An 11834-nucleotide genomic window follows, 5' to 3' on the forward strand; every position below is an offset into this window, starting at 1 on the left:
TGGTTTGTGGAGAGTAGGATATTTACAGTAATATTGTTGGGAAGGAAGGAACATTAAAAGTTAGCATCCCGTCGATAACGAGATCGTTAGAGACGAAGCAAAAATTCAGATTGGGGAAGTATGTGGAATGAAATCGCCCGTGCACCTTCAAGGCTTCGTTGGAGGTGTGCCACACTCGAACCCTACCATCAGTTCTTACCAACTATATCGGGCCTGATCTGACCAGGCCGGCCTGGGTGGCCGAGCGGTTCTAGGCGCTATAGTCTGGAACCGCGCGACCGCTACGGTCGCAGGTTCGAATCCTGCCTCGGGCATGGGTGTGTGTGATGTCCTTAGATTAGTTATGTTTAAGTAGTTCTAAGTTCTAGGGGACTGCCGGCCGAAGTGGCCGTGCGGTTAAAGGCGCTGCAGTCTGGAACCGCAAGACCGCTACGGTCGCAGGTTCGAATCCTGCCTCGGGCATGGATGTTTGTGATGTCCTTAGGTTAGTTAGGTTTAACTAGTTCTAAGTTCTAGGGGACTAATGACCTCAGCAGTTGAGTCCCATAGTGCTCAGAGCCATTTGAACCATTCTAGGGGACTGATGACCTCAGAAGTTAAGTTCCATAGTGCTCAGAGCCATTCGAACCATTATTTTGATCTGACCAGGCCACGGTTTTCCAGTAGTCTGGGCTCCAACCGATATGGTCACGAGCCCAGGAGAGGCGCTGAAGGCGATGTCGTGCTGTTAGCAAGGGCACTCGGCGTCGGTCGTCTCTGCCATAGCCCATTAACGCCAAATTTCTCCGCATTGTCCTAATGGATACGTTTGTCGTATGTCCCAGATTGATTTCTGCGGTTATTTCACGCCGCGTTGCTTGTCTGTTAGCATTGAAACCTTTACGCAAACGTCATTGCTCTCGGTCGTTTAGTGAAAGCTGTCGCTGCTGCGTTGTCCGTGGTGAGAGGTAATAAATAATTGACATGGGGTATTCTCGGCACACTCTTAACACTGTGGATCGTGGTAAATTTAATTCCCCAACGATTTCCGAAATGGAATGTCTCAAGCGTCCAGCTCCAGCTACCATCCGCGTTCAAAGTCTATTAATTCCCGTCGTGCGGCCATAATAACGTCGGAAACGTTTTCACATGTATCGCCTGTGTACAAACGATAGCTCCGCCAATGCACCGCCCTTTTCTACCTTGTGTACGTGATGCTAGCATCATCCGTGTATGTGTATACCACTATCCCATGACTTTTGTCACCTCAGTGTATCACTAAACGACTATCCAAGGGTGCCAAACCCAGTCGTAGTTCCAGGTTGCCTAGCCAATGGCTTCCAGCAGGAAGAAAAGTTTGAATTTCAGTAAGTCATATAAACAGTGACCAAATTTAAAAATTTTAAATGCTGACTTAATATAATCATTAAGAAATATAATCTGAAAAGCGTCAGAGATTTTCATGTTTATAATTAAAGGAGATAATTGCTTTTAAAATCAGTCATTAGTTCATTGCAATATATGAAGTGTGACGGAGGTGAATTATTGTGTCATTAAGCATTGGTAAAGGGCTATGATTCTTCTCTTTGCAAACTTGGTACACTTTGTGCATGAAAGGAATTCTTCTGTTGCGTTCCTAGCCGGGAAGCCCGGCGACCAGGTGGACACAGGTAGGGCGCCCACGGCCGAGCGGCGGTCGCGCGCCTATGTCGGCACGCTTCACAGAGGGCAGGCCCCCAGAGGATTAGCGACAGGCGAAGACGCTACACACATCAACACGCTGCCAAGGGAAGCCGTGGACATTCGCACGTGTGCCCGAGGCAGCGGAAACTACAAACTCAGAGCGAAAAACAGCTTTGCCACGATTCTAGGTAATACGGACAGAGCTGCGAGTTGAACAGCAACAGCAATAGCAACAGAATCTCAAGTGGCCCGGGGAATTTTGGCCGTTTCCCGCGAGCAGAACACCTGGGAACGTAGCGGCAACACTCAAAGTGAGAAGTCTTGGTTTATTTGTATAATCTGTCTCACACAGAGTATGGCTCTCTTTTCCTCGCGGAATGCGACGGCAAGGAGGGAGGAAATTTTGAAAGGGACTTCTTCATTGGCAAGAATCTAACGTTGGTTTTGAAAAATAGTACGAGGTACGTAATTTGCGGAAGGGTGGAGGCAAGACGCTGGAGGGAAGTGGTTCTCTCTCTCCAGGTGCGAGGACCGCACTGGTATTTGGCATTCCCAATTTTGCTTCTAAGGAGGCAGGAGTTCACTCTTGACTGCTTCCGATAAGTCGCAACGATTCTCTTATCGCTTGTCATGAGACAATGCACTTTGCATTCGTCGCAAACAGTGTAGAGAGCAAAGTTTGTTAGATCCAAGTAGGCGAGCTTCACTCAGTGTGCGCGCTATCAAGAGCTTAACTCAGTATCATTTTGATTTACTACATGTCCGATGACGGTAGTATTGTTAGAACAGTTTTGAGCTTTGTTTAATGCAATTTCACTTAGGTTTGCAGTTGCAGATGGACGCATGCCGTCATCCAGTAAAGATAACTTCCAGTAGCAGGTTTCGGTCACTATTTTCAGTGTAGGGCATCTTAGACGCTATCAACTACGACGCCGGCAGAGTCTTGATGCAACCGCACGCAATCAGCCGACTCCACCGCCACGCCGACCACGCTATGAACATGGTAATACAGAAAACGCCCGCCTACCTAGCTGCGCATTCTTCTTTCGCTTTCTTCAATTTCTTTGCAATGTGTTAGATGCTCATATAGACGCAAGGCACAGTATTCGCCGTTTGCCCATTAAGAGATTTATATGTTCAGCTGTTTTTTTTATTCCTTCCTCATTTAATACACCAAGTCAACCCGTCTCGCGTAATTTATTTATATGTTAAATTAGAATGAAGTCATACAATGCTCATGTTAAAAGGTAAATACCAGGGCAGGCACCTTATATAATTCACTTTTTGTGAGCTCTTGGTGTCAATTCAATTCTATTTGTCGTTTTTTCTTTTTCTTTTTGATACTTTCTACAGTATCTGGCGACCAAATTTTTTTTGTTTTTGTTTATCATTATTCAGATAATTTGTGAGTTATTGTAATAATTATTACATGTGCCGTTTAATACAGTTTCACTGAATAAACCACTTATATGTTGAAGAGCACTCCTTGCGTTTCATTTTTAGAATCTAAATAAAATTCAAACCCTCTTTCTCCCTCCCACACGAGGTATCTTGCAATCTGATGTTAAAGGTTCAATACAGTAAGACAAGAATTGCAGTTATAAACTGCACATAGTGAGCCAGTCACGTAAGAAGTACCATGGTAAGTCGTTTTTCTTGAAAAGCAAGGAAAGCAGTACATCGAAATCGACAGCAAGGTTGACAAAATAGAAAATGTAATACAAGAGCCATTTCATAAAGTATTCGTCCACCATCTGACCATGCCTAAATTCTGCGCGCTACTATTAAACTATAACGCTGACCCACGGCACACAGAAGTCAACCGTGTGCGGTCCCACTCTATCGCCTGTTGTGGTTCTGAACGTCGCCAATACAGTGCAGTTAGCGCCATGCGCCGTAAGGGTAGTAAGACGACGCTGATCGAAAGAAAACTTATCCTGCGCTTACATAATGAGTGCAAATCTTCCTACGAGATTGCTTAAGTAATCGGTAGACCGAGATCGAAGGTTCAGCCGATAATAGATCGATTTTGCGCAACAAAATCATTAAGAAACCAACCATGTACCGGACGCCCTCGCACTTTGACTGATGCAGACGTGAGATTAATCAAGAGGGGAATGAAGAAGAAACCTAAAATCAACACTCCTAAGTTGACTGGGGAGTTAGAGTCTAGGGGAAAGAAGGTATGTGCCAACACAATCAGAAATACCTTCAAACCGTACGGGTATCACGGCCGGGTAACGTGCAAGAAATTTTGGATCAGTGAACAGAGTCGGAAGAAACGTCTTCATTTTGCGATGGAACGCAGATTCAAAAAGGAAGACTTATCGAACAGAGTAATATTTTCTGATGAGAGTAAATACAACGTATTCGGGTCGGATGGCAGGCGAATGGTGTGGCGTAAGAAGAATGCGGAGATGTTGCCACACAGTCTTGTGCCAACGGTTAAACACAGTGGTGGCTCCCTGATGGTGTGGCGCTGGATGAGTGCTGCAGCCGTTGGAAAATTGCATTTCATAGAAGGTGCAATGGAACAGCATATGTATATCAACATTTTAAAGGACAATCTGAAAAATTAGATGTGCAACGAAATAACATTTTTCAGCAAGATAACGACCCAAAGCATACGGCTCTAAATGCAAGGCTGTGGCTCCTGTACAATGTCCCAAGACAACTTAACACCCTTCCTCAGAGCCCAGACATTAATCCTATTGAACACCTTTGGAAAGTACTGGAAGATCGCAAGAGATGGAAAAGAGCCACCGTGGTACAACAACCGAGTTAGAAAACTGCTGCGGAAGCAAAGGGAACTTCACAGTTCGAGTTTACACAGAGTACGCGAAGGAACTTGCCCCCCTTCTTGCAGCGGTGTACCGTAGGTCTCTAGAAGAGCGTAGCGTTCCAAAGGATTGGAAAAGGGCACAGGTCATCCCCGTTTCCAAGAAGCGACGCCGAATAGATGTGCAGAACTATAGACCTACACTCCTGGAAATTGAAATAAGAACACCGTGAATTCATTGTCCCAGGAAGGGGAAACTTTATTGACACATTCCTGGGGTCAGATACATCACATGATCACACTGACAGAACCACAGGCACATAGACACAGGCAACAGAGCATGCACAATGTCGGCACTAGTACAGTGTATATCCACCTTTCGCAGCAATGCAGGCTGCTATTCTCCCATGGAGACGATCGTAGAGATGCTGGATGTAGTCCTGTGGAACGGCTTGCCATGCCATTTCCACCTGGCGCCTCAGTTGGACCAGCGTTCGTGCTGGACGTGCAGACCGCGTGAGACGACGCTTCATCCAGTCCCAAACATGCTCAATGGGGGACAGATCCGGAGATCTTGCTGGCCAGGGTAGTTGACTTACACCTTCTAGAGCACGTTGGGTGGCACGGGATACATGCAGATGTGCATTGTCCTGTTGGAACAGCAAGTTCCCTTGCCGGTCTAGGAATGGTAGAACGATGGGTTCGATGACGGTTTGGATGTACCGTGCACTATTCAGTGCCCCCTCGACGATCACCAGTGGTGTACGGCCAGTGTAGGAGATCGCTCCCCACACCATGATGCCGGGTGTTGGCCCTGTGTGCCTCGGTCGTATGCAGTCCTGATTGTGGCGCTCACCTGCACGGCGCCAAACACGCATACGACCATCATTGGCACCAAGGCAGAAGCGACTCTCATCGCTGAAGACGACACGTCTCCATTCGTCCGTCCATTCACGCCTGTCGCGACACCACTGGAGGCGGGCTGCACGATGTTGGGGCGTGAGCGGAAGACGGCCTAACGGTGTGCGGGACCGTAGCCCAGCTTCATGGAGACGGTTGCGAATGGTCCTCGCCGATACCCCAGGAGCAACAGTGTCCTTAATTTGCTGGGAAGTGGCGGTGCGGTCCCCTACGGCACTGCGTAGGATCCTACGGTCTTGGCGTGCATCCGTGCGTCGCTGCGGTCCGGTCCCAGGTCGACGGGCACGTGCACCTTCCGCCGACCACTGGCGACAACATCGATGTACTGTGGAGACCTCACGCCCCACGTGTTGAGCAATTCGGCGGTACGTCCACCCGGCCTCCCGCATGCCCACTATACGCCCTCGCTCAAAGTCCGTCAACTGCACATACGGTTCACGTCCACGCTGTCGCGGCATGCTACCAGTGTTAAAAACTGCGATGGAGCTCCGTATGCCACGGCAAACTGGCTGACACTGACGGCGGCGGTGCACAAATGCTGCGCAGCTAGCGCCATTCGACGGCCAACACCGCGGTTCCTGGTGTGTCCGCTGTGCCGTGCGTGTGATCATTGCTTGTACAGCCCTCTCGCAGTGTCCGGAGCAAGTATGGTGGGTCTGACACACCGGTGTCAATGTGTTCTTTTTTCCATTTCCAGGAGTGTATATCTCCAACGTCGATCAGTTGTAGAATTTTGGAACACGTATTATGTTCGAGTATAATGACTTTCCTGGAGACTAGAAATCTACTCTGTAGGAATCAGCATGGGTTTCGAAAAAGACGATCGTGTGAAACCGAGCTCGCGCTATTCGTCCACGAGACTCAGAGGACCATAGACACAGGTTCCCAGGTAGATGCCGTGTTTCTTGACTTCTGCAAGGCGTTCGATACTGTTCCCCACAGTTGTTTAATGAACAAAATTAGAGCATATGCACTATCAGACCAATTGTGTGATTGGATTGAAGACTTCCTAGATAACAGAATGCAGCATGTCATTCTCCATGGAGAGAAGTCTTCTGAAGTAAGAGTGATTTCAGGTGTGCCGCAAGGGAGTGTAGTAGGACCGTTGCTATTCACAATATACATAAATGACCTTGTGGATAAGATCGGAAGTTCACTGAGGCTTTTTGCGGATGATGCTGTGGTATATCGAGAGGTTGTAACAATGGAAAATTGTACTGAAATGCGGGAGGATCTGCAGCGAATTGACGCATGGTGCAGGGAATGTCAATTGAATCTCAATGTAGACAAGTGTAATGTGCTGCGAATACATAGAAAGAAAGATCCCTTATCATTTAGCTACAATATAGCACGTCAGCAACTGGAAGCAGTTAATTTCATAAATTATAATTATCTGGGAGTACACATTATGAGTGATTTAAAATGGAATGATCATATAAAGTTGATCGTCGGTAAAGCAGATGCCAGACCGAAATTCATTGGAAGAATCCTAAGAAAATGTAATCCGAAAACAAAGGAAGTAGGTTACAGTAAACTTGTTCGCCCACTGCTTGAATACTGCTCACCAGTGCGGGATCCGTACCAGATAGGGTTGGTAGAAGAGATAGAGAAGATACAATGGAGAGAAGCGCGCTTCGTTACAGGATCATTCAGTAATCGCAAAAGCGTTACGGATATGGTAGATAAACTCCAGTGGAAGACTCTGCAGGAGAGACGCTCAGTAGCTCTGTACGGGCCTTTGTTGAAGTTTCGAGAACATACCTTCACCGAGGAGTCAAGCAGTATATTGCTCCCTCCTCCGTATATCTCGCGAAGAGACCATGAGGATAAAATCAGAGAGATTAGAGCCCACACAGAGGCATACCGACAATCCGTCTTTCCACGAACAATACAAGACTGGAATAGAAGGGAGAACCGATAGAGGCACTCAAGGTACCCTCCGCCACACGCCGTCAGGCGGCTTGCGGAGTATGGACGTAGATGTAGGTGTAGAACATAGCATCAGGAGAAGACACATTTCTATCAAGAGAGACCTAAAAGAGGCACTTCAAGACGAATGGGACAAAATTCGAGCCTCTATGACAGCAAACTTGGTCAAGTCGATGCCCAGACGACTACAAGCAGTAGCAGCTGCAAAGGGAAACCCCACTAAATATTAATTTTTTATAATTGGAATCATATTTTCAGATTGTAAATTTAAAAAAGTAAGAGTGGCTGAATACTTTTTGAAGTAGCCCTTGAATAAATTCTCCATTTTGTCAAATTTGCTATCACTATGGATTTATTTCCTTGTCCATCAATAAAAATAACGTACCAAGGTTCGCTGCATATGACTGGATTTTCACATTTTATGTTCCCTTCCTTTCAAGTGAAATATACTTAGCTTTTTTAAAAAAATTACAGCTAGATAAATACTTTTTGGACTCACTGTGTATGTCTTGAGGGAGCGTAACTCGCCGCGCGCAAATACCCAGACTATATTCACTCATTATTTGAGAATGGGAGCACTTACTGACTTGCAACAAAATTTTCACATAATTTCAGACATACTGTTCACAAGATGATGAAACAAAAAAAAAAGTTTATCGCCTTCTGCATTTTCGCTGCCCTTGTGGTAAACCTGCCGTATCGGGCATGACATTTCAGTTTATTTCTTCCTTGCTACTAAGTATATTCACAACACATTTAATAGACAGTATCCACATGTAGCACTGAATGTACCTGCAAAATTATATGATTGTGCGACACCTGGTTCAGAAGATATGAGCTGGCCAGTGTGGGCGATCGGTTCTAGGCGCTTCAGTCTGGACCCAAGCGACTGCTACGGTCGCAGGTTCGAGTCGTGCCTCGGACATGGATGTGTGTGATGTCCTTAGGTTAGTTAGGTTTAAGTAGTTCTAAGTTATAGGGGCTGATGACCTCAGATGTTAAATCCCATAGTGCTCAGAGCCGTTTGAACCATTTTTCAGAAGATATGACGTCACAAATATTCATATACGTGTAAAACAAGCTTTTGCTTAAAACGGAACGCAAATTTCGCCGAATATACTCGTCTAGTATTTGGTAATGAGAGCACTCAGTGACCTCCAACAAACTTTAAATATAGTTGCAAACCTTTTCTTGATTACATGCTGAATCTCATTAATTCAACTTGGAGAGTCAAAACACTGTATGTCCGCAGCTCGTGGTCGTGCGGTAGCGTTCTCGCTTCCCACGCCCGGGTTCCCGGGTACGATTCCCGGCGGGGTCAGGGATTTTCTCTGCCTCGTGATGACTGGGTGTTGTGTGATGTCCTTAGGTTAGTTAGGTTTAAGTAGTTCTAAGTTCTAGGAGACTGATGACCATAGATGTTAAGTCCCATAGTGCTCAGAGCCATTGAAAACATTGTATTCTTTACACGGATCTGTAACGCGTTCGCCGGCCGCGGTGGTCTAGCGGTTCTAGGCGCGCAGTCCGGAATCGCGCGGCTGCTGCGGTCGCAGGTTCGAATCCTGCCTCGGGCATGGATGTGTGTGATGTCCTTAGGTTAGTTAGGTTTAAGTAGTTCTAAGTTCTAGGGGACTGATGACCACAGATGTTAAGTCCCATAGTGCTCAGAGCCATTTGTAACGCGTTCCTTTTTATTGGGACATTATAAATCATATTGTCCTGTGGGGAAGGTGGATAGTTAGTATTGTACACAGAATTTTAGCGTGCCACACACCGTCAAATATACGCTCACCATCGAAGGGAAACATCGAGTGTGCAGCTCCCAATGTTTATTGCTTTGGTTACAATATCGACTCCGCCACTTGAGTGAAGCTGTTCCCACCTGCACCAAGGAGAAGTTCTGGTTTCAGTGTTCGGAAATCATAGGCGGAAACATCGTGACTGAAAGTTTGAGTCGAGCTTGGAGCTGTGTTGTAGCTAATGAGCAGGCCGCTGCGGCGGAGCGGTTCTAGACGCTTGGTCCGGAACCGCGCTGCTGCTACAGTCGCAGGTTCGAATCCTGCCTAGGGCATGGATGTGTGTTGTCTTTAGGTTAGTTAGGTTTAAGTAGTTCTAAGTCTAGGGGACTGATGACCTCAGATGTTAAGTCCCATAGTGCTTGGAGACATTTGAACCATTTGGTAGCTAATGTTTAAGGCGACTATTTGCGAATAGCAGGAAATGCTGACATGGCGTAAGTTAAATTTTTAATTGACACAACATATTCATTAGTTGCAACAGTTAGTTGGAACAATGGCTCATAGGTCGATTGTTGTTTCTGAAATCCTGATTACGAGACATTTTGTCTTTAGTCGACATATACAGTAGCTATGCTCGAGTTGATAATACTAAAAAACCAAACGAAGATTGCTAGAAGACGGTACCAATGAGCAGTTACGATACTGGATAGTTAACAGGAACTAGAACAACGTGGAAAAATGGAGGAATGTTATCCTTCAAAAGACTTGTCTTCCAAACAAGGAAAGATTACGGGGAGCGTCTATGCACTTCGTTACATTTTATATTTGGAACAGACATTTCAAATTCCTAATTGGGGATCACATTGCCTTTAGGCTTGTCAATGCTGTGGATATACGCAGCGTATAATCTGTTGCATCAAATCCTTCCCGATGACACTGAAGCTATGACTCAATGCAAACCTCGACAAATGGTTCACGGATTTCTTGCCGCGTCAGGTATGTACAGTCTTAGACATAAAAACTGACCGCCGGCCGGCCGCGACAGAGACTAAGTCCGAGTCGTTCACTTAAGGTGGCCAATAAAACTGGCCGCCCCTGACAACTCTAAGTCCGGTCATCTGCACAATCTGGCAACACTGTAAGATGCGGAAGTGTTAGGAGGAAGTGTTGACTACTTCCGAGGTGTACTCGGGTTGTGTGAGCCCGTGGTCTACTGCCGGCACAGTAGCTCAGATGCCGGCCCGGTAGCTCAGCGTGTTCGGTCAGAGGGTTACGTGCCCTCTGTAATAAAAAAACTGAGTTAATCGATCAACAACGAACTTAAACGGATGTCTTACGACGTCCGCCCCGAGCAGATGCAACGAAAAAACACGAACAAAATGAGATTTAAAAAAAAAGTGGTAATCGTCGTGCATTCTAAACTTATAGTCACCTGTTCGCGTCCACCTGTATTTTTGTTTTTGTTTTTGTTTTTTTTTTACTACATTTCGGCCCTCGTCTAAAGTTATGAGTCTGATTGAACATCAAACATAATTCGCTTGACATTCTACCCACCAGCAATAACAAGTATTCCAGAAACAATTCCGCAGGACAGTTCGTGGCTGCGTCGTGATCATAACAGCTTACGCTCGAGCGTTTCCTCGCGCTGCAGCGGCTACCGGCCACCGGCCAGACGCCACCCGCCGCCTGAAATCCGGCGCCGCCCACGTGAACGCGGCGCGACGCTGTCAGTGTATGTATTAACTGTCATTTTCGAATTTAAAGTTCTAGTTATCATTTTGCAGTTATGCAACTGTGTGTTGCACGAGTGCTTTTGGGAAAAATACGCCAAAATAAAGATATTCTTGTTTCAACAAAGATCGTTCTGGCATGAATGATTTTCCACATTAAGGAAGTCTCGACTACTGATGTATGTGACAGATTACCATTCACCATCATGCGACATTTTCATTCAACAGGCAAAGCTCAGAAGTCTGGCGTAGGACTCTAATTCGAAACAACAAAAATCATGGAGTGACTATTATTGAACGTCATCAGGTCGCTCATTGAGCATTCGTAGGCAGTACTGTTATTGGTGACGTGTTATGAAGCCTTTATCGTTAACTTCCTCACAAGAAATGAAAGGCTGAGCCCCACCAAAAGACGTAAACTCGATCAAAGAGTAGTGTGAACATAATATATTACATCTGATAGCTCCAAAAGGGTGTTTTGGGCTACGAATTCTGCCCCAAGGTGTGTGTGCAACACAGCTGGAATTTTTTGCCAGCAACTGACAGACCTTTCGGTCGCACTGTAAGAAAATCGAGCAACACAACTACATCACCTGTGCTACTGCGTGATAACGCGCTCTGTTGATTTGAGAAACAAAACTATCCAGGAGATTGATAGGAAACTTGTGTCACAGGCACTTGTATTGATAGGGAAGTCCTCTCTCAAGCACTTGTCCTTCTCGTCATATATTCGTAAAATTGTACCTTTCCCGCTCTTGATTGATCAACCGTCAAGGCAATTCATTTCTAGACGAAAATATTATTAAAACACACTGGTTAAAACCTAACTAACCTAAGGACATCACACACATCCATGGCCGAGGCAGGACTCGAAACTGCGACGTACGGTCGCGCAGTGTCTGACTGTAGCGCCTAGAACCGCACGGTCACGAAGGCCGGCTCAGTGTGTTCCAGAATTTTTCGACATTTTCGTTGTTTTTCTTATTTTCGGTGTTGGTGGTGGCATGTGCATTGATGAGTGTATATTTTTTACCGGGGCTCTAAATGAGCATAGTCGTAAGTCGGATGTTGATG

The 11834-nt window shown here is 46.0% G+C and overlaps 1 non-coding gene across 1 annotated transcript; it reads left to right on the plus strand.

The window, feature by feature from the left end:
* The first annotated feature begins 230 nt into the window (after positions 1 to 230).
* Trnas-gga lies at positions 231 to 314 on the plus strand. Its single transcript is given in 2 exon segments — positions 231 to 270; positions 280 to 314. It is a non-coding gene; the product is annotated as a tRNA-Ser (tRNA).
* Positions 315 to 11834: the final 11520 nt, after the last annotated feature.

The sequence above is a fragment of the Schistocerca piceifrons genome, chromosome X (assembly GCF_021461385.2).
Source record: "Schistocerca piceifrons isolate TAMUIC-IGC-003096 chromosome X, iqSchPice1.1, whole genome shotgun sequence".
Lineage (NCBI taxonomy): Eukaryota > Metazoa > Arthropoda > Insecta > Orthoptera > Acrididae > Schistocerca > Schistocerca piceifrons.